We start from the raw sequence: 23,744 nt of genomic DNA on the forward strand, positions 1-23,744 counted from the left end.
GGTGCTACTAGAGCTCTTCAACAGGTACGTCAATGAGTTCTTGAAGCGTGCTCTTATTTCTGCTCCTCACCAAGCTTCCTTGGAAGCCAGCCCTTCCTTATCTGCACCGATCTTGTTGCTAGAGATCAGAGCCGAGAACAATAAACAATTATCAAGCTCCCGGGGAATACCTTGGGTGTATTTTCACACACCAGCATGCCTGCGCATGTCCGTGACTCTCAGTTCTGAGCTCAAACGCACACTTTCCCAAAAGATTTAATCCAGGTCCTCTTTTTTCTGCCATGACCCATCCACACCATATGCAGCCACCACTTTGCTGATCTTGTTGATTTTGCTTGAAAAACAGTTCTATGTTACGCTGAGAGCCAGGGCTTGTATGCATAGACAGAAGGATCCAAAAATTTTTAGATATTAAATCATTTTTTCTACCCATTCCAATGCACTGCAGAACAGTAACTATGTCCTCGCTGTTTTCCCCCCTTTGAAACAAGCCCCTGTCTTTCTGCCACCGAAGTGAAGAGAAATTTGCCCTAGGTGAGACCAGCCAGGAAAGCAAGAGTGTGCTGCAGTGACAGTGCCAACAGGAGCACTGCCGGAGGTGTAAAGCTGTCTCATCCTTTGTGATCCGCTGCACAGATGGCTTTTGTGCCAGGGAAACAACACCTCAAGCTTCTCTGAAATACCACGGTGTGGGAAGGGCGGAGGGCAGACTTTTCTTGACTGGTTCTTCAGCAGAGCTGAGAAGGAGACCCACCTTACAAATACTTTCCTTAAATATCACACAGCGGCATCCGAAAAACACCTTTTATTCCACACATAGCTTTCTTCAAAGAAAGATGGTTTGTGAGAAGAGGAAATGGCTTTTCTTAGGTTTCCTAACATAGCTGGAAAACACGCGTGAGGTTTTGGGCACACAGCCCTTTTTATGGGTTCTTTCTCTTATAATTGCTTTAGGATGTGTAACGGAGGTACAGCACACACAGGGAAAAAAGGATTCAATTCGACAGTACTAGCATGAATGTGAACTTTCCAGCAGGACCGCCCTTTTCACTCCTGGGGCACTCTTCTGCCAAAATTGGGAGCTGCTTAATTATAGTTTGAAGGCTGCTGGTCTTTTGGGCTGTGCAAAGGTGGGAGCAGGCAGGCAGGCTGCTGCAGCCCGGCCTGCAAAGCAAAGGCTAACGGGCAGAAAGGGGACACCATTTCCCCTCTGACTGCCCCAATCTCCTAATAGCCTTGCGAGGTTAAAATCACTAATGAATCATTTTCAGACACATTTTACTACGCAAACAAATTAGTCTAGAAAGTTTTCAAAGGCGGTTTCTAACCCAGGCAGCAAAACAGACTTAGTATCTTAGCACTCTCCTATCTGAAATATCCTGAAAACAAATAAATCCATTGAATTTGGCAGAGGAAATAAACACATTAAAGCCCTCGAAAACACTCGGGGAAAACAATGGCATTTGCAGTGACTTTCCTCCAGCACATCAAGGGGGAAAGAACAAAGGTCCGATGGATCAGACATGCGAAGAATGGAGTTATTGTTCTTCTGTCGGCTGCAAACCACCTCCCAAACAGGCACGAGCGCTCCCCAAAGCAGTGCCACGCCGCAGACGCTCGGTGCCCGTCCCATCCGACCCATCCCAGCAGCAAAGCGCAGCGCTGCACTGGGCTGAGCAGGCAGCTACTACCCCTGGGAAGTATCTTGGGGATTTCTGAAGCTAAATTTACATACAGGTGGAACGAAGCAGCTCTGACTTGTCTCCACCTTTGAAATCTCATTAATTTTTCTGTTGATTCATTTGTTCAGTTACCTAGTTAGCATGTAACATACTGCATGCCGAAACTTGACCTCCAAGCGTATGAAAAGCCCAGAGAGAAGTACCGGTTTGATTAGCATCTCCATAAACAAGTATTTTCCAGTAAGAAGAAACATTTCTGCAGGATGACTGCAGCAGGAGCTGCTGTGACGTCTGCCACATGTTCCAGCGATGGCTGTGCAAACTCAGGGCTATAAATTACTGCCCAGAAAATGTTCTTTCCCATGTCAGGGCTTCATGCCTGGCCCCACTGGCTGCTTACTGGCAAAAGCTGCTGAACCTCAAGGAGCTGCCAGGAGAAAAATATCAAACATATGACGACCACCAGCAACAGCTACTGCTTCTGTGATGAATGAGATAGGAACTGTCTGCACGCTGCCTGACATGGTGGTGTCCTAACTCAGGCCTACTGGAGACTGGCTGCAGCAACGTAAGCATGGATGCCAAGCTCATTTCTTTCTGTTATATGTAGGACTTCCAGCCTGATTTTTAAAGCTAGCAGAAAAGTAAAAGCAAGTGAAAGCACACAAGAGGCAGCTACCTCTTAAGTAAAGTCCTTCACTTTGCTTTGTGCTTTTACGATTCACTACGAAAATCCTTCCATCAAAATACTTGAAGAATCTTTTAAGTGCAAAATCAGATTTACAGGAGAAAGCATGACAGCGTTGTTCTCAGCACAGCTGGCCTTTGTTTTTCTGAGCCACTGAATTTCTGCTCTCTTCACACTGAAATAAAAAAAGAAGTTACCATAACTCTGGGAGTACTTACAAGTTTTCTTACATTATGAGTAAAGCTAAGTGAAATCACTTTACGTTTGCCAGGGCTAAAGAGGAAAATCTAGGGCTATTCACCTTACCCTGAGACAGAAAGCAAAAACAGACCAGCTTTTGCTAACGCCCGAAACACACCCATTTCGCCTGTAAACCATAAAGGTGTCGATGTAGGCAGCCATAGCATAGATATGTAGAGGTGGGTGAGCTGAATCCCACCCTGGCATGGGAACCCTCAGCCTCGGGTGCCTTGTCCAGTTCCTGCCACCACAGAGACAAGGATGAGACCAATCTCTTCTCTCCTCACATCCCATACAAAGCAGTCAAAGGGCATTCGTTTCAGAAAGAGAGCATTTCTGTCACTTCCAGGAGTCGTGTGGAGAGATGTTTCCTATCCAGATCTTGCTACTCATAACCCAGACCACCGTTGCCCTTCACCACTGAAGAAGACCCATTTGGCTGCAGGGTTTGCCGAGGTGCTTTCCAGTGGTGGCAACAGGTGCCCTGGAGCGCCAATCTCACCTCAGGGATTTTGGGTGCATGTGCATGACATGGCTGCCAGCACACACTGCCACCTCTCCAAACTGGCCAGGGACCTTTTGGTACCCTCACTTGAGCACCACTGGAGCTTTTGGTACCCTCTCCTGAGCCCATGTGCTTGGTCTCCTCAGCTTTCTGTGTCAATGTCCCGTTGAGCAGAGCGATTACACCTCATTGCTATCACAACTGGCATTAGGCTTAACAGTGACCCTTGTACCTCAGATAAGCCAGCATAGATGCTGGGCACCCTTGGGCCCATGTAGCTCAGAGGAGGGCAGGGGGGTGGCCCCTCCACCGTGGCCACCAGCACCTGCTCCCGCAATAGACCACAGAGAGAAGGCCTCCAAGGGACAGCAGGACCAGAAAGGTCCCAGAGGTGCCATGGGATCCCCAGGCTCAGCCTAGGGGCCATCAAGCAGCAGCCAGTAACAAACCCCAGCTCTTGGAAGGACGCAGTAACCCAGGGACGGTGCCCATGCTCTCCTCTCGGACGTCCCAGCTCTGACGGGAAGGGCCTGGCGGATACTGGGGTGAGGGATGAATTGTACACACTGATGGTATTAATTAATATGCACAGTAGGGAAATGAATGTTACACGTGTGCACAGAGATGTGCATTCACTCAGAGAGTGTAAAAGTTCTTCAGGCGGATTTCAGCTAAGAGAAAACCAGAGGAAAGCAAAGGGATCTCGCCCGCTAAGCAAACGTACCACAACGAGAATTTAGCCTGCAAAAGCGAAAAATAACTGCTGCATAGTTCGGAAATACAAAAATAGTTTGGCTGCTCCCTGCCCCTTTCCCTTCAGTCATGCCTTCCCTGCAGCTCTCAGTTTGTTTGCCTGAGTTGCCATGGGGAGGCCGCGCCGCGAGCCCTGCGCCACGGCACAAGCGCTGCAGTCACGCACCTACCCAGGGCTGGCGGCTCTCTGAAACCATTAACACATGCGTTCTCGCTCTCCTTTTGAGCATCCAAATCCAACGTATCTTGATGCAATAAGGCATCACTGCACCTTCCTTGCAAACTGTTTTCAGAGAAGAGCATGCCCGTAGCCATGCCCAGCAAAACCGAGCAGGACAGATTCTGCTTTCTCTTTCACGCCGTGCCCATGCCGCTGTGCCAGCACCAAAACGTGGGGGCTTTGAATCCTCCCAAATCCAGGGGTGTCAGCAGTGCCCCGGGCTGCCGCAGCTCTTGGGGAGGTTTGGGGAGGGGGATATATGCGGGGTCTGCCCAGGTCAGTGCCCTGGTTGTGCTTCCAGTGCACATCACCCTGCAGGGAAATAAATGCTTCTGGCGTGTGCCCAACAGCAGCGCTGACAAATATTTGCAGGCAGGGGCTTGCAGCGCTCGCTTTTATCACCCTCACTCTATTCATAGGCTGCTTGCGGGAAACTTCAGCCTCCTTCGTGCCCTCCTTCACCTCTGCCTGTGCCCTCCCAGACGTTCGGTGCCTGGGATCACCCAGGCTGTGGATGCGGCGATTCGCCTTTCGGTGTCTGCTGCCTGGTGCCACCCGTGCTTCATGGGGTGCCTGCAGTCCATCACCTCCTAATAAATGCATTTTGGCACCTCCTTTATTTGTGAGTTTAAGCATTCCTGTCTGCAATAAACCTGCCTTGCTAGATCCACAACTGTCTGAAGGCCGTATTTCCCTTTCCTGCGGTGTTCAAACACGCTGCTTGGCACCTGAATGCCACACATTCGTATAACACCTTCTATGTTCGCTGCACTGTGCAGACATTCATTGCCTCTCCCACCACCCCAGCGAGGTCGGCAAGCAAATATTATTCTCTTTTCTCACACGGAAGGACTGGGATGGAGTGCAAGGGGCTTGCCCGAGCCACCACGGCTCAGTTTCTGCAGGTACCCCGGGGCTCTGGAGCCTGCTGTCCCTGTGCAGGAGCGCTGTGATTGCGCTCGGCCCGCAGAGTTGCTCACACCTGGAGCCCATCCGCATGGCTGGCAGAGGCATTTGTTCTTCGTGAGCTTGGCTGCCGGCACAGGGCATCATGTGAGAGTAGCATGAGTAAGAAACATTTCCTGCCGGAGACTTGACTCGGGGCTGCTTTTTCACATCCACCAAGCACGCCGTGGAAACACCCAGCTCCTGAGAGCGTGCCCAGCTTTCTCTGGCCAGCCAGCCTGCAAGTGCCAGAGCGCAGAGTTGCAAAGGCAAGCATGAAAAATGTGCAGGCACTTTCCAGAGCTCGTGGGTGGTTTCGCTGCCATGCGGACGCAGACAGCTGAGCAGGACAGTAGGAGGGGGGCTGTGTAACCCCCCAAATCCTGGTCCTGTGCTAGCCCCAAATGTCAGACCAACAATGGTTTGCTTCTACACAGAACAGAGAGGGGTTTTGCACATCAAGCTGCCTGCCCGTTTGAGGCGTTAATTCTTATTTACGTAAGGATCAGCAGCCACGTGGCTCCAAGAAATGAGGAGAAAGCTGCTGTGGCTGCCCTGCCAACACTTAGTCTTACTCCCTCGCCTTGCAGTGGTGAAGGCAGAGCCCTGAACACGAAGCATCGGGCACAGGCAGTCCCCCGGCAGCACAGCCACCACAGGGCAAGTGGCTGCAAAAAGAGGGCTCTGCCCTCACACCGAGGACAACTCGGCTCCCAGACTGCCGCAGCCAGCACCTGCACACTGGTGGAGGACCCGGGCTCTTCTTCCCCGTGCTCCCCAGCAGGTGGGGAGAGCCCCCAGGAGGAGTGGTTTGCAGCTGGAAAGCCTGAACGGGCCACCCCTCATTGATTTTCTAGGGATTGTTTTTTTTTCTCTCTTGGTGTGAGTTTTGACTCAACACCTGCACTGAGTTCACTTTCAATTCAGAAACTTGCTCTGTTTGTACATTCAAGGGACAGGGCTTTTTAAAGTGCTTTATGGGCAACACTCACACCTCACCCCCTTGCCACACCTTTCAGACACATTGCTGCAGCCCTGCAACAGCCCGTGCTATTAAAACAAAAATAAAAAGGAGAAAGAGGGGGATGCACCCAAGTATTAGAAAGTTTTTAAGGAGCATTTCAGGCATGTTGGTGGTTCAGCAGAAAATTGGTAGCACATCTATGCCAGCTACAAATTTACCTGGCATTCGCTGTTCCAGATTCCAGGGCATTATCCAGGCTAGGGCACTGCTTCAAGTTATTAGTTTTACAGCCTGCTAGTAACTACAGAGAGCAATTTATATAATTAAGTCCTTGCCACAAAAGAGCTTGAAAGCTGGGTGAAAGGAGAATGGGAAGGTATGACAACACTCTTGGAAAAGAGATCAGCTGGGGCAGTGGGACAGAAGTGGGTCAGAGACACCTTTGTTGGAGAGATGCTCAGCTAAGCGGACACCTCGCTTCATCCCTGATCGCAGCAGCCCCCCAGATACCTCCCCTCTGGTACCACCAGCATCCGGGCACCATACGGGCACATCAAGCATGCTGCCCAAGGAGCAGCCCCTGCTTCCTCTCTAGGAAATGCTCTCGGGGCTCAGAAGGAGAGTTCCTGGGCGCTGAGGAGGGGCCCCTGGGGTGTCACTGGGGACAGGTCGGAGACCCCCGCGTGGCCCTGGTCACCCACATCGCGCCTCCAGGTACCACGCCTGCCAACCAAAAGCACCAGGGGAAATGATGAGCGTTTACACTACAGATCTCTGTTTAGGGCAGCGTTAGTCATCTGCTGTGGGTGTGATTCAGGACCAAAGTTAGCTGACCAAATTCCCTATATAGTCAAGAAAGAGACCAAGAAAGACGGGGGTGTGATCCAAAGTGCCTACGCTACATGCCTAAAGTAAAACAGCGTCAATGCTGCCATTGTATACACAGAGGTATTTTAGTTTCTGGCTGTATTGAATTTTCTGTGGCATCTGCAAAAGTAAAGCAGTCTTTTAATACTTCATCAAAGTGGTTTTCCTTTTTTTGCCACCAGCAGGAGGTATCACATGTGTTTTGCTGGTATGCACTCACCGCCAATAAACAGCACCACTTTGGCTGCACTTACCAGGTGTTTGTGAAGGTTTTGTGCAGAACTAATCCAAAAACCAGCCCAAAAACGGCACTGCTCTTCACCACCTCCAAAGCAGGGCTGGCAAAGAGTGCTGCAAGGCAGATCACAACAAGAAGTTTTTAAAAGACCTTAGAAATCCAATGCAAATACACTTAAGTGAAAAAAGTGAGGGCAAAGACAAAGGTGCAAGACCCTTGCAAGTTCCTGTGAGCTCAGGTCATGGTAAATAATGGAAACAAGGGAAACCCTGAGTAGCTACAGTCACCACGCACGTGATGGCAGCAGGAGCCTGCAAGACAAATGCATCCAGGAAATAAAGAGTTAGGATTAGTGAAATACAAATGACAGAACAACTGAATCATAAATACATCTGCAGAGACACAGGTCACTTACTGCCAGCTGTCAAGGAACTGCGTAAAAAAGAGCTACTATCTTTAGTTATCCATCATCTGTGGAGGCAGAGAAAATGATGCAGTGATGCAGCAGAGATAGAAAAAAGTAAGCATCATAGAAAGTTCATCCACCAGGGAGGAAGGGGCAGGCTGTCTAACCTAACATTAATATTGGCAAGATAACAAGCCATTCAATTTCTGAGCATTTCTGAAGTTAAAAAGAGCACAGCCAAAACTTTGGTGCCGGTGTTCTTATCAGTTTTCCTAATTCCCTTGTTTCTCCCTCCATCAATCATTTTCCTTCAGGCTGTGTTACAGATTCTGGTTCTCCATCCCTCCCCATCCCGTTAAGCCCGCTTCCTGCTGATCGAAGATGCTTGGATGTTTGTATCAGACAGCTTACCCAGCAACACCACGACTTTCTATCTTTGGAACAACCGAGCCCATATCTATTTCCAAGCACACTTTCATGACTCGAAGTGATGCAATCTTCCAGTTAGCATCCATCAATTGTTCTTAAACAGTTCACTGGGAGTATTTGTTATTGGCAATTAAGCTGTGTTGCTCACATAAAATTGCATGCCATTGTTTCCATTTCCTAACCGGAGGACAAGGTGAATAAATTCAGTGCTAATATTAACAGTGTGATTTTCCATTTGCTTCTGCAAGTACTTGTACCTGGAGCTTTGAGCTAATCACTCTCTGAGCCATCATGATAACGTGGTCCAGCTGGCCTAATGGTAGTGACAGGAACATGCAAATGGAAGGCAAGAACAGTTAAGCAAATTTCCTTAGCCACATGCACAAGTACGAGTGGGTTTTCACTTTACTGCTAGCTACCCAGTTCTCCATCCCTACAGTTAGCTTGATTTCTCGTGTGTTCTCTTCCTAGTTCTTTTCTTGGTACAACTTCATCTCATGGCCATTTCCCCTTCTTCCCAGATTCATTCCCAGATTCTGCTACTAACAGAAAGACAGCAAACCTGCTGCTTTACCCATGCTGCTCTCATGTGGTCTGAGGCAGGGCAGAAGGGATGCCTGCCATGTAAGCAGATGATCTGCATGGCCACCAGGGAACTTCTGCACCGCTTGGCTGGCTTGGCAGCAGGCTCAGCATCTGTCCTCATACCATCAGCAGCAGTAACGCTGAGTTTTTGATGCCTAGAAGCTGCTTATCTGATGTGTCCACACCTAGGATCATTTTGTCCTTTCCACAGGGGACAGTTGTAAAGATAAGCCTGGCAAATTTTCCTGGATGCTTTCAATAAAAAAACACGGAGGGGAATTTTCAGAGTTGAGTGTTACTATAAAGGAAATGTCCTTTTTTCTTAGGGGAAGAGGTGTGACTTGCAGAACGAATGCCCTTCAGCTAAACGTCAGCACCATGAGCTATCGGCAGGCACCGCGTATTTTCCAGGCATGCCTCACCCCGCCAGGATTCCACCTTCTGCCCATGCAACAAGCAGGAGCTCGTCTTTGTTCAGACAGGATGCTCTCAAAATAAACTTTGTGAGGCAAGCACGCCTCTGGTGCCGCTCCATCAAAGCAGAAGGATCTGCACACACACCAATTAAAAAAAAAAAAAAAGTGTTGAGAAATACTCGATGTTGGTGTGCAGGTAAGGGAGCACACACCCGCAAAATGAAAGGAAATAAAAATTAAGCTACCCAACAGTATTTATCTCCCTATTCATTCAGGCATGCTCCTACCCAATTTTCTACCAATTCAGTTAGAGTGAATCTCCATGCAGATCACAGGATCACAGGGTGGGTGAGGTGGGAAGGGACCCCTGGAGGCCACCTGCTCCAAGCCCTGCCCAAGCAGGGCCACCCAGAGCAGGCTGCCCAGGGCCATGCCCAGGCCGCTTTTGGAGATCCCCAAGGAGGAGACCCCACAGCTCTCTGGGCAGCCTGTGCCAGGGCTCCTCACCCACACAGCACAAAAGCATTTCCAGATGTGCCATAACCTTTCTAATTTTATCTCCTTTCTGGATTTCAGAGCTTGGCAAGGTAGATGTATTAAAATAATAGTCTAGTTTTCATAGCCCTGCTGTCACAAGCACATCTAAATAGTGTCTGGGGATACAATACTATCTCTTTATATCTTTTATGATCTCTTACTACAGCAAACACAACACGCAGAGATATATAATAGGCCTAATAATAGAAATCAGGAACTTGAGCCAGTGATGCAAATCCCTAATGTCAGGAACAGCCCGGGCACTTCAGAAGATGCAAATTTGCCTCTTGTTCCTGCAGCCAGGCAGTTGGCTGATGACTGGGGAGCCAGGCAAGGGTTTGGAGGCCTGCGCTGAAATTTCCAGCACAACCACAGCTTCCTGCATGACCTTAATCTAGTCACTTAATTAATCCTGTCGATCTGTTTACAGTTGGTAAAACAAGAATGCATGCTTTCCCTATCAGAGGGTGATTACGAAGGTAAAATCCCTTAATTGCTGTATGGAATGAAAGGTTTTGAGGGCTCTGGCAGCCTCTGGCAGGACCGTAAACACAGATTTCACCCCTGAGTCTGCAGGCACAGGTCAGACAAACAGGCTCACAGCCAGGCAGTGATGCCTGTTTTGGGGCAGTCGGACACTGTTTTGGTTGGAGCTGCCACGGATTTAGAGGCAGCCTTACACCCCAGCTGTTCATTGCTGTTTCTAAATCAGCATAGCTGTGCCTGTGCAGACATTTAGTTTTAGGAGAGCTGTAGAGCTACAGCCTTAGAATTAACAGTGTAAAGATTAGTTAAACTGTTGCGCCATCTATGTTTGGACAAGTCCCGTGTGAGTATGCTCAGTCACCCCTGATGGGGCACAGCTCTCACCAAAGCTTGTTCCCAGCCACCAGCTCGTAGCAATGAGCTCTGGGGGCTGACGTGGGTTTGGGGCACTATCCTTGTATTACAGGGGCATTCACATTTGGGTCGGCAAACCTGCAAGTCCCCAGTGGTGCTGTAATGTTCCTTCAGCTGCCAGGAGCGACATCAGGGAAGGTCCGCGAGGCTCCGTGCTTGGCTATCTGCAAGGGATAAATAAAACAGCCTAGTCAATAAAAGCAAAGCTTGTCACAGACACTGAGGGAGTTCTGGCTGCTGCAGGCAGGAGAATCAGCTCGTCATTCCTCAAAAACAAGAGACACCCAAACACATTTTTTCCTCAAACGACTGCCCTTTTCACCACTTGCTTTTTAAAGCTCTGTGGTTTCATGCTCCATTTTCTAAAGTGCCAGGCGTTGCACTGCCAGGCATCCCTATTTTATAAGTCTGCTTCTTTTCCTTATTGCCCCGTCTGCACTGTCCTCCTCACAGCTGAACTAATATCACTGCAATAAAGCCATACTGGAGATAACAGAATCACTGCCATCGGCCATCACAGCCATCCAACAGGATGGCTTAGGCGGGAAAAGGGTTTCAGAATGAACATTTGGGATATTTCTTTCTTACGAAAGCTTCCCACTGGATTTTCACCCTAAAAAGAGGTGATTCAGGTCATGGTACCTGTAAATGCCTCATTTTAAACACGCACAGAGTCTCTTAGAGGCTCATACCACGCAAACACCAGGCTAACCATTTGCAAACATAGTCGCTGCATTTGCACTCAGCAGAGGAGCTCTTTGTCTCAGCCAAATGAAGGGCTCTGCACATACCCTGCACGTACCTGTGAACAGCACCCATGCAGCCAGCTACCGTTCTGCGTGCACATTAGCAGCCTGAGTGTGAACCTGGCTCTGAATTCAGCAATTTGTCTGCTTTGCTTCTGTTGTTCTTCCTTCAGTGCTTTCCCCCTCACCTTCTCCCAAAGGAGGGTATGCAGTCTATTCACCAGCTTGTGTCCAAAACCGGCACCTCTTAAACGAGCAGAAAAGGGCCAAACTGAACCAGCCTCTCTGCTCCAAGCTCCATTCCCTCTCCTCCACTTCCCTATCTCACTCCCATGGCAAATCCTCAATTCCCAGTCACTTTTGTTTTTGCAAAAGTGTTCTTTGATCCCACTCCTTCTGTTCCTTCCTCCTTTTCCCAGTGGTTATGACAGTCATGTAGTCTGTAGTGGGCCATGGAGACCCACTTGCAGATCTCAGCAGCCTCTCTGCTTTACACACAATAACCTCTGGAAAGAGCACAGAAGAAGATTTTGGGTCAGCAAAGAGATTCCTGGACCATGCGCAGACAGAAGCTGTGGTGGCTCCCAAGCAGGGCTCTGCCCCATTCCTCCAGCCCCATGAACAGTGAGCTCCAGGTGCCTTCAGGCTGAGAAAGAAATTGAAAAGATATTTTCAAGACCACAGCTTCAAACTTCATCCTTAACTGGATCTGGGCTCGTCCTCACACTTACCTCTCTGCTTTATAGGCCCCTGACAAAGGAGTGCCCCTGCAGCTGAGCTCTGGAGTTGCAAACAAGGCAGATTTTCCAGGGGGGTTTCCCAGAGGTCCAAACGGCAGCAAGATATCCAACCCTCAGTGGCTTTCAGCTCTGCCCATTACTCGAGCGTGGTGCATTTCAAAGCATATTTCAAAGAAGGTTATCTTTCTGGAAAGGTACTAAGCTGTTAACTATCCGAAGTTAGTTGCAGAGTGCGGGGTGGTGGTGGAGGGAGTTTGCAATCCATTAATGACTCCAGAATCACTCAGCAGCAACACATCCAAGGGAGGCTGGGAGATATATAAGCTGCTTGTGAAAACTATTTTATTGTGAAAAGCGTTAAAGGCATCCTTTAAACTGCTCCTCCTTGGCACGTTTTATTAGCAATTCATTTCTGTCGCACCTCAGGTCAAGCTACTGTGGATCTTGCAGCGATTTTTTTTTTTAAACGTGTTTGTATTTAATTGGTGTCTCAAAGAGTGTTTTGAATCCTGTGCATGCCCAATGAGCAGCTGTCTGGCTCCTCTTCCAAGTCGGCCTCCACAGGGAAGAGTGAAACTTAACAGTGTTTTGCTTCATGTGACTGCAGTTACTAAAGGACCACTGCCACACACTGGCAAACTTTGAAATCTGTATTTTCTTAACATCCCACTGACATTTTTCTCCATCCATCATCTCAGCTTCCCAAAGGATTTGAGTGGAAACAAAAATTTCTCTTTTCTTAGCCAGATTCCTGCCTTTGCCTGATTAAATTAGAGATGCTGCACAATCTGCTCCGCAGGTGGCACCAAGCTTCATCACCACAAAACCTGCTGGTGCGTCCTTGTGGGAGGAATGGCAGGAGGAGAGGGCTGGCCATAGCACAACAAACTGAGCATCTGCACACAAACACTCTTGCAACAAATCAGCAACAACTGGGAAAGTCTTAAAGGAAATGCTGACTGCAGTGAGGTTCTGAATTTAGGCAGGTCTCTGGGAAAGCAGGTGAGGGTCTTCTGGGACTCGTCAGCTCCTGAGAAAGTCCTGGTGCCATACCACAAGGACGGTCCCAGTCCAAGGGTAGCTTGCTACCGAAATGTCCCTCAGGCTTTCAGTGCTCTCTCTGCACAACTGTTCCTGAGAATATGACTGAACTTGTCTTGAAGGAGACGTTAACACAGGGTGGCAAGAAAAACATCACTCAGGCTTTGGGTTCAGCTTGTGCCGACACTTCTCAGGCATCAGGGAAGGCTGAATCCTGCCACGACTCCTGGCCCAGATGGATGGGGCTATGGTTTCTCTTCAGAGTCTCAGCTCCATCATTTTGTTCTTCCTCCAGCTGGGTGTTATCAGTGACACTGGCCTAACACACAGATCTAAACAGATAACTCTGCTCTTGCTTTTATTAGCTTTGGCAAATGGCTTACAGTCGTGATTACAGAAGTTTGTTTTAATTGCTTTTGATATCCCGGTGTGTTCTGTTTCCATGAGACTATTTTGCTTTATCAGTTTTCTAGCTGGACTTTTTCCTTCCCCAAAACAAACATTCACTACCTTTTGTCTTGCTGGTAAGAGTTCCTCAGAGCTATCTGCTGGGTGCTATGGTCTGCAGCAAAAGCTTGGCCAAAACCTAATGGAAGTTAACAGGACTGCAACGGAACTGAGATCCACTTTGAAATATTATCACTTTGACTTCTATTTTAAAACAGTTTCAGTTGCATTCTGTAGCTATCCTGGAATTATTTTTGTTAACCTCAGATGACTTGTTTGAGGCTGGCATCACTTCTTTGACCTGGTTGGGAGCTTCTTGCTGTCTCTGCCAACATTGGTCAAACAGAACTGCTTAGAGCAGCACCCCAAATCTGCTTAAAACTGCTTCTCAGGTAGAAAACCTCTCTCCTTCTTCAGTAGCCATACATCAACGACTATTCAAGGAAGTGACTGAGGAGGAGGAAAGCTGATGGGAAGAATGGTTTCAGAAGCTGTTATGCCCCAAGAACTCCAGCCCAGCTGGGAGGCCTCCTCGTGCATCTATCTTCCTGGTTCAGTACAAAATGCACTGAATTGAAAAAGGAATGACCACCTAAAAAAAAAAAAAAACACTATGAGGTAATACTTCCATTAATCACTCCTAAAGTCTTGTTCCGACCTTTCTGCTTTTCAACATTTCTTACCTCAAACACCCGAGCACTGAAACACTGACTCGCAACTCACCTGCCACAACTCCTTCATGTACAGATCCCCAAAACTGAAGCTGATGCTGTAAGACATGTTTGTTGGTTGTTTTTAAGCTAAATGGTCACATGAAACTTTTGTCTAATAATTGTGGTCAGTTATAGCTGCTGTGACTTTGTTGTTGTTGTTCCAACATTTTTATGACAGCAAAAGCCTTAATATAGAATCAGCCCTTTAAGCACAGAAAAGATTTGCTTTTGTACATCTTATATTGCTCACCATGCCTGCAGTACATATTGTCAAAGCATTTTTGCCAGCGTGTACTGCCTGCAGCCAGGGGTTTGGCCAGGGTGGTTACCCTGGCAGAACTTTTTACAGCTAAACGATGTCCAAAAGCCCTAGCCCCCATAATTACTTTGTGGAGGCAATGGGATTTGCATGCCTGAACTCTGTGTGGGTGTTTTAGGGAACATGAGTAGAATACAGGCTTCTTTTTTCCCTCTGAATTTAGTGATTTCAAGTGGATACCCAATATTTTTCTATAGTATGTATAAAGACTCTTTTGCTGAAGACTGTAATTTTTCCTGTTTGATTTTTTTTTTCATGGAGGTGGAAAGTAGCAGGTTCTTCTTTTCTGAAATGCCTAGCCTTCAGGGTTTGTTGCATCATGTGTCAGAAACGCTATAAGCCTTTCAAAGGAGAGGCTGCTGCATGCTTTTTTTGCTACATTGTTTGTACTATGTTTTCTCGTTCTTTTTCCTTTCATACCAAGTATTCCTTATTTCTTTTTAGAAGAATTTTAGCTGAAAGACTTTCTTTCATTTTTCGCCAGGTTGTGATACGATCACAATGTAAACAGGTTGCTCAATAATGAATTAGATCTGCCTAGTAATTTAAGTAGGCATTATATGGAAAGCCCATTTACTTTAGAAACCCCTTAAAACTCAACAGCCAATGGATCAGCAAGCAGCTTGTCATGGAGTATTGGTATGATGGGGCCCAGTTTCCCTCAGTAGCTCAGACTTCATTCAGAGCACTCAGGATAGCAATGAGAGATGTCCATGAAGACCTAAAACACTCTCAGACCAAACCCAAACAGCCTGACTGGGAAAAGTGGTGAGACTGCCTGTCCTTTCCTTGCACTGGGAGAGACAGTGATCAGTACCACTGGACCGTCCAGGACAAGCAGTGGCTGAGGAGGTTTCTTGATGAGGAGAACATTTAAGCGTCTGAGAAATCTTCTGGTTTGGGTTTTTCAGGTGACATTCACTGGGAAGCGTTTTTAATACTTATCTATATGTCAAAATGTCTAGACTCTTTTTGCAGGCCGAGGGACCCAATCTAGGCTTTTCCCAGTGGCTTTACTGCTTGGCCTGTTGTTGTTACTGTCTTCTGTACTCCTCAATAAACTGTTCAAAATTTATGAGTGCTGATGGATGGGTGCCTGCCAAAGATGTTCGTGCGTTCATCTTTTCCTAAACAGCAGCAGGGCATAGGCACAGCTCGCCGAACTGCCACGGGTGTCATCTTCACCCAGTAACCATGCCATGTGGCAAGAATGACCTCCTGTTTATCTTCTCGTGTAAAGAGCCAATCTCCTCAGGTCCACACAGTATGCACGTTACTGATACAGCCCAGCTTTCCCTGGCTTGGATTAACTCTGCATTCCTCAGAGCAGGAGCCCTCTGTCTCCCAGTACCACCCACCCACACAGGGACAGAAGGGTGACCACTGCATCCTACCCAGCACATCCAGTTTTTCTACGTCCCGTGTAGCAACCTGAGGCTGCCTACCCTGCTCGAGCTTCTCCTGAACACCTTCACCTCTGTCTTTTACTCTGTTGTACTCTGTTTTACTTCAGGATCTCTTCTTGCTCTGTCCTTGAAACTATCTGAAGTCACTTATCAGAGGATGGTGCTGGAATAAGTGTTCTGACCCGGCAAGTGCTCTTGCAATATTGTTATTGAACTTAGCAGCCAGTAAATCCTGCCACAGTCCTGCTCTGTGTTTCTGCTGTCCGCTTGCCTGCTGTGCTAATTTCTAGCCCTTTTTGTAGTTTCACCATCTTACAGCATCCAGGTTTCCTACAAAGCTCAGAAACCCTCCTGCCTGTCTGTGGAGAAGACACTAAAATACCAAACAACAAATTATTGTAGCTATGTGCTGTGCTAAGACCGTCCTCGGCATTTCCTGGGGTGTTTTTATGTCTGAATTTTAATTCACTATATTGAAAGCTGCTTGAAGCAGAAAGCGTGTTTGCCCTCATTTCTCACCCCAGCACCAAACGCAGCATGAGCCCTTGTGTAACTGTGAGGGGCTGTGCGGGCTGGAAGCAGGAGCTCTCATCTCCTTATTCGCAGCTCCAGCTCTCCGTACCCCTCCGGAGAAGAGGCCCCCAGAGCTGGCTGCAGCTCTGGCAGCTTGGCCAGACCGCCCTCGTGTGTTTTCCAGTTCTGCTTCTTCTCTCTGGCCTCTGTGGCCTCACTCCAACCTCGTAGGTTCTCACCCCTGTCAGGGCAGCCTCGAGCTCCCCCCAGGACAGAAACCAACAGGTAGATGCGAGCCTCATGCTTCATCCCAGGAGTCTGTCTACATGAGGGAGGAGGTATTTGCATAAAGCTCTTCTTGGGAGGGGGTTTCTTTCTTCAGTGCTTTTTAAATTTTTGATGCTTTGTAATGAGATGCAGTTTTCTAGAGGGCGATGTGACCGCGGGACCACCTTTCATCCCAGCGTGCTGTTGTGCAGTGTTTGGAGGAGCCGCTTGCTTTTATTAGCCTACTATTCATAGCTCTTCTGCAAAAGTGAGCCCTGCACAGCCAAACTCAACAGAAAATATTCTCTTCTGGAAACAGAACCATTCTCCAGGCTTTGTGTCTATTTACAGCCAAAAGATCAAATGCATAAATTAAAAGGGTAGGTAGAGGCTCCAAAAAGTTTGATCCAGCCAGGGCACTCGCACGCTATGTACATTTATTAAGGATAGGGTTTTTTGGACGGGAAACATTACTTTTTCATGTCTGACTTCTGCACTTCCAGTAAGATATACGGTGGCATTTGAAGATGGTGGGAACACTGTGACACCTCCTCACTTTGACTTGCTCCCTGGTATGAAACCTTGGCATTTGGAGATGGCAGAGAGGAAATCCTAGAGCAGGACTGAGAGCTGAACGAAAGCACAGCTAACAGCTGCAAGATTTAAATACTATGAATGGGAAGTATGTCTCCAGAAAGTCTCAGGGGCCTTTATCTGAAGGAGATATGCCTGGAGGTGGTGGCCATGGGGGGTCATTTGGGGATTTCATCCTCTCCTCCCAGCGTAAGCTTAGTTTCTGCGTGCAGGCACCCCAGAGGAGCACCCAGTGCTGGAGGCTGGGCAATAAACACTGCCTTCAACATTGGTGCTCACTCTGTGCCGAAGCAGGCTGGCGAGAGCGTGCCGAGCAGCTGAGGTCCCTGCGCTGGGAGCCAGCCGTGCTTCCACACGCAGCCACAGGCTAAATGGAAACCAGACGGGAACCTCTCCAGCCCCACAGGGCTCGCCTTCCACAGAGTCTGCAATTAATTAAGACTGAAGGGGAGGTTTTGAATAACCCCTTTGTGGAACAAAATACACACAGTCAAAACCCAGCTGACAAACACAACAAAACTGACTTCATGGTTTCTTATGAGAAAACCATTAATGGCTGGAAAAATGAAGAAACACTTTGTTCAAGTCACTGGTGTGAATGCAGCATATTCAGATTACAAAGCTATCCTGCCCTGCTATAATAAATATCATATAGCTTTATCCATGGGTAACCAGGTATATAAAAGCCAGTAATAACACATTAGGTTTCAAGTTAGCATACAGTACCTACTATTACATTTTCATGGAGCTCACTCACAAAGAGTCAGCATTTTGACACCAGCCGGTGCTTCCAACTCAGCAAACACCAACGGGATGGTCACCTGATACCTTCCACGGCTCTGGACTGCTTTCAACTCTTTGTTCCTGCTCTCCTCTTCTGTCAGTGCTCAAGGGAGAGGGGGACTAAGCGCTAAAAGGTTTAATAAAGAAATATCTCCTTTACCTCGGTGGCATGTCGTCTTCTTTTCCACTTTGGTGTACGTTAGAGCCTGCTGATGAATAGTGACAGGTTGCTCAAACAGTCAGGCAGGAAGAACTAGGAAAAAAAAAAAAAAAAAGAGATGGTATTTGGGGAAACATTTACAGCCTCCAGACCGCAGTCAGGGTGAAGTCTGATGGTGTGTGTTATGTGGCAGGTCGGGGCAAAGGCTGTAGGAGGCTCCTCTCCCTGTACAGGCTGTGAAAGCAGTATTCACCACAAGTTTTACTTACTGCCAGCACCCAAGAGAGTCTCACAGGTGTCCAAGCCTGGCTGTTTCCTCTTGCATAGGCTGGTTAGCCATGCTCCATGATGCGTGTGAACCTGGCAGAGCACTGATGAACCCAGGGCCAACCATAAGAGTCAGCCTATGAAGCACAGACCCAGCAGGTCCCAGTCCGTTCTCATGTCGCATTCTCCCATTATGCATTAGTACCAAAAGCCCCTGAAGTCACCAAGCATCTTTTTGTCTGCACCAACCCCTCAGCTCTGTCTATGTTCCTCTCCTAAACTGCAGACGACTGAGCTGGAGATGAGACTGCAAAACTCATTGCTTTTTGAGGTCTGATATAACCTGGGAACCCAAGTCCCTTGTGGGAAAAGGCTGCCACCATGCCAAGTCAGCATTTCAGGCACAAATCTGGATAATTTTTTGTAATATCAGTGTTAGCATCCAGAAACACAGTAATTTCTAACCTTTTGTCACAGTCCTGAAAAGACAATAACTTCAAATCAAATAGGTTCAGATCAACACACAGCACTCATGAGGTTTTCAGAAAAACAGCACCTTATTTTCTTCCACAGTTCTGCAGCAGTTATCTTTGACTGTCCATGTTTGTCTCCATCATTCCAGCATGCCAAGTGGGAGAAAAAATAATTGTTTTACTTCCAGAACACAAAAAGAACCCACTACAAAAGAAATGAAGAAATCCTGTTCTACCTAATGGACAATGGAAATCTTGCTTCACGTTTGTCAGCATTCAGGAGCCTGAACAATTCAATACCTGAGGTAGTAAGTGTGCAAATTCAACAAGTTTCTATAGGCTGCATTGCAAAGTAATTAGCCACTCCATAACAAGCCCTCTTTACAGACTTACGATCTGGGTTGTTTGCTAACATTTTACACAGCTGTCACCCAATAACTTCAAACATGAATTTGGTCCTACCTCTTCACCTTTTCCTGTCATGCTACAAGACTAACTGTTCTCCTCAGGCCCATGAACAATAAGATGATCAAACAACCCTTCGGGTAAGCAAGATGTGCTGAGAGTAACCATGATCATATGTTATAAGCCTTCCAGTCACAAGAAAGTGGCTCAGCATCCCAGATTTGACCTACTGAGATCAGGAGACCACATCAGAACCACCATCGGCCCTGCAGTTCAGTACTCACCTGCCCACAGGGTTCTGCTGTCTTTTCTAGTGGATGTACAGAGCTCTTCCCTTCACAACTGGTAGGAGGTGATTTCTCCCTCTCTCTCCCTCATTTCCAATGTGTGGTCATAAAGTCTGTGGTTTATAAACAGGTTCAGGTCAGGTCTTGCCCTCCTCCACGAAGTGTTGTAGGGATGAGGATCTTTTTCATGGACTCACCAGTCTCAAAAACAACTGCAACTGCTAATATAAGCTTTACCACCTTTGGATTTTCAGTGCTCTACTAGTCTCTCAGACTCTTCTATTGAGAGACCATGAATTTTGATTCAGAAAGATGACCTGAACAGTATGGGTGGGAATCACTGCAAGAACTGAAAGACCTGACTTTTCCCTTCCCCAGATCATTGCAATATTACTTGGTACACAAGTGGCCTTAGAAAGACTTCTCACCACAAGCCATTCATGATTTTAGATTTACAGAAATACTAGAGATTAAGTCAAGCTTTCTCTTAAGATAAGATCTTAACTTTAAAAGGACCACTGAAAATCTGGACAAGGTAATCACCCAGACTGAAGCAGCATATATCCAAATGAACACAAAACCCCATGGTTCCCACTCCTCTCAATAATGCAGGCTTGGTCTTTAGGTCATTTAACATGGATGGTTACAGCTTCCACCTGTGGACCAGGTGGCAGGGCCACTGACACCCCTCTAAATGTGCAAGAGACCTAAATTTCAGTGACTTTTCTCCTCAAGCACTTACTCAAATTGCAATTAATGCACAAATTTCCCCCTCCTAAGGTTTCTCTCATTTCTTCATAACTGACAGGGCATTCAGCTCTCCACAGCTTCTGTCAGAGCTCCCCTTCTTCCTCCTGGTTACTTTGGGTCTTAGTTTCACATTATGACTTTCTGCTTTCATCCATAGGATAAACTACCTGTCCTTCCAGTCCAGCTACTTCCTTAGGCCCTTCAGGAAATACTAAGGAAGAGGTTGTTTCTTCGCACCCCACTTCGACCAAACCACAGGCTACTTCTTAAATATCCATTCTGGCAACCACAAGACCACAGGAGCTGTGTCCTTCCTGGCACTGACCCCAGCTCCCTTTGAGCAGATCATTGTGTCATCCTAACCTACTGAATGCAAGGACCTACTCAGCGTTTTTACCTTGTGCTGTAATTCTTGTACATGGTACGAGTCAATGGGATGCATGCAGCCTTGAGAAAGACCAAAGAACCTGCCACATCTGCACATTCAAAACTTTAAAAAGTTTCTGAATAGATCTTCTTCCAGAAGTACCACATGTGTGATAATCATCAAAAAGTAAGCTATTTCTACCTAACATTTCTAAGTGATACCTGTACATGAAATTTCTCATCAAGTCCTCTTCCACACAACTGAAAGGATAAGCTGTGTTTGCTCTGCTTAACCTTCACAGAACAGAATTTCCCTTTTGCCAAGAGAGACCAGCATAGCATAGAGCAGTTTCCTCCAGAGAACAAGATGGGCAGAGCTAAGAACAGCTGGGAAAGGAGGGGTATGAATAGAAATTAAACCTCAGGCTTACTTATATCCTCCAGTAACAACATTTACTGTAATTTGGAATTTCCTCTATAACAGATTTGTTAAAACGTCAACCACTTTGTTAGAAAGATAATAAAAGTTATCACATCAGAAAGATAATACAAGATATCATTCTGTTCATATGTACACCTTTTTTTTTCACTGAAGAGAGAATTTCTTTCTACTGCCCCCACAAAACAGGAGAATGAAATAAAGAAGGAAATGGAAGAACCTAGTAAAAATGTGGTAGGTAGAAAAAGAGGGGAGAAAAAGAGAGTACTCTTTCCCCAATAAATTTTTCATAAGACAAAACAACCTTTGCAAAAAAATGAATAGTTGTACTCTGATCAATTATTATATATAGGTGGCTGTTGGATACTGAAACAGAATAAAAACCTTTGCGGAGAAAAGTGGCAGATAAAGCCTATTTTTAAAAGTCTCTGGTTTTGAGGTGATCAGCATAGAGCGCTTTTACAAAATCACACTAAAAAAGTGAAACGGTGATTAGAAGTTCCCAGAAGTCAGGTTTTTTTCTAGAGTCTCAAATACAAGACAATTTAAAATTAGTATCAGTACATTGAGGTCATTGCAACAGTCAAAGTTTTAGTCACCACATTGTTCTTTCTCCATGTGTCATGCTCTTTCTTCATTGTTATTTTTTTAAGACATAAGCCCACACATAGATTTTGTCCAAAGTACTACCAATAGCGCATAAATGTTGTTTACATTTCTATAAATGGAACAGTTTATTACAGCAATTTTTGCGTGATTACTGCTCTGCACAAGAATGTTTTCAATGTCAAAGCAAGAAGGCTGATGAAATTCTGCTTGAAAGCAATTCCTATTGTACATGGAGTATAAAAAGAAAAAAACCCACATTTCTTAGCATTTTAATGATTTGATAGTAAAATCACTAAATCACTAAAGCTCAGGTCTAAACACACAACAAAGTGCAATGACTCTGCCCATTTGAAGCCAAACAAAAGACCAGGGTTGTTAAGGAAACAGCTACTGAAACTCCCACTTTAAGAGAGATAACAAGGTCATGAGAGCTTCTGTTCACTCCATGGACCTGGAGACTCTGCATCATCCAAAGGGCCCTACTGAAGCTCTCATCTAGGAAGGGTATCCACTCACCAGCCTTTTGTTCTTGGATTCATTGTAGATGGCCATGGCAAACTCCTCCGCAACCTCCAGCTTCCAGACTCCAAAATGGAGAGTTTCAAAACTCAATTGGAGAAGAGCTTGAGCAACCTGATCTGGCTTTACAGTTACTCATGCCCAGATCTGGGGACATGTCCAGAGCCAAAACTCACCACAATTCCATCAAAACATTGTATTTTTTTTTTCTATTGAATCAGTTAATATTTGATCCCAATTCATAGAGGTCTTCCATTATGTTGAAATCACTTTTTTCTTGGCCAAATCAACACTGGAAAAATGCTTTTCAACCCTACCAGTAAAAAAAAAGAACATGACATTTGAAAATCATTGAGTTTAACTGAACACCTGCTGTCTTATTATAATGGAGGAAGAAGTACTGTGAACTGCATGTAACTCTAAAAATAGGAAGGGACTGAAGAAAACCCATAAGATATCCTCTGTGTACAATTTCTGAAAAATACACTCATTATCTGGCTAGAAACTTCAGCTGTCAGCTAAATGCGACGTGGGTACAGGAAAAAACAACTCAGAACTTATTCTTTTGGGAATCTAAAGAAGAAATATCTGCATCTTTCAGAGCTGAATCATATTGTACTTCCATTAACAAAGTTCCTATTTACTCCAGTAGCCAAATATTCTCAGGAAATGCATATTTATTTAAGAAGAAGGGAGCTTTTGCTAGGCAGGTGAACACCAGGATGAAAGGTTATCATTTATAAGTTGCCAGTAGAGCAGGGTGAGCTGAATTGGAGACCTTAATGAACATAGCATCAAATAAAAGAGCAGCAGAGGACTTATATCTTCTTCTACTGTTTTGGTCTGGGTGTTTCAAGCTATTTGGTTTATTTATTTATTTATTTTTATTTTTAAGGGTCCTTGCAACAGAAATGCATTCACCCATATCTTATTTTGACCAGCCTTGGTAAACTAAGCACACTATACTCTTATTTCCACATGGAGATTACAGTGGATCACGTGCTGGTTTCCACCTGTCCATAATCTGTGCCATATTAAATCAAATTCACTTCATACACACAAAAGTAAAGAGCTAAATCTCTCCCACAAGGTGTTAAACATCGGTAAGCCGTTTTTGGTTTTAGCACAACTAACCTCATTGTTTCCTCTCTGTTTGGCAGTCAGACTCCCTCTAAAGTGCTCCTTAAAGCACCGCCTTTCAGCAGACACCACCTCTGCCTTTGCTCTGCCCAAGTTGACAGCAGAGCAAGGGCCCTATTTCTGGGGTTTTCATATTTACAAATATTGTAGCAAAAAACTGCAAAAGGCTTCAAGCATAAATCTCATGGGAAAGGTTAGATGCACAGTAGACTATAAGCAAGGGGAAAGGATCTCATGCCTGAAAGCTTCTGGGCTTTACTGCCATTCTCTCTCCTTTTAATGAAAGGTATTACTTCCGCTTACCAGTGTCCCCACATCGTGCCTTTGGCACTGTCATGATGACAAGGTTATCTGCCACGATTCACATTCAAGGTGGGGGTGCTGG

The 23,744-nt window shown here is 46.2% G+C and overlaps 1 long non-coding RNA gene across 1 annotated transcript; it reads right to left on the reverse strand.

Annotated features, from left to right (window-relative positions):
- Positions 1-12,035: 12,035 nt before the first annotated feature.
- Positions 12,036-22,367, reverse strand: LOC118247740 (uncharacterized). The gene is made up of 3 exons (XR_004778542.1): positions 22,217-22,367; positions 18,105-18,197; positions 12,036-13,941 (listed from the first exon to the last, which is right to left on the reverse strand). It is a non-coding gene; the product is annotated as an uncharacterized LOC118247740 (long non-coding RNA).
- Between the last annotated feature and the right edge of the window lie 1,377 nt (positions 22,368-23,744).

The sequence above is a fragment of the Cygnus atratus genome, chromosome 1 (genome assembly GCF_013377495.2).
Source record: "Cygnus atratus isolate AKBS03 ecotype Queensland, Australia chromosome 1, CAtr_DNAZoo_HiC_assembly, whole genome shotgun sequence".
Taxonomy (NCBI): Eukaryota; Metazoa; Chordata; class Aves; order Anseriformes; family Anatidae; genus Cygnus; species Cygnus atratus.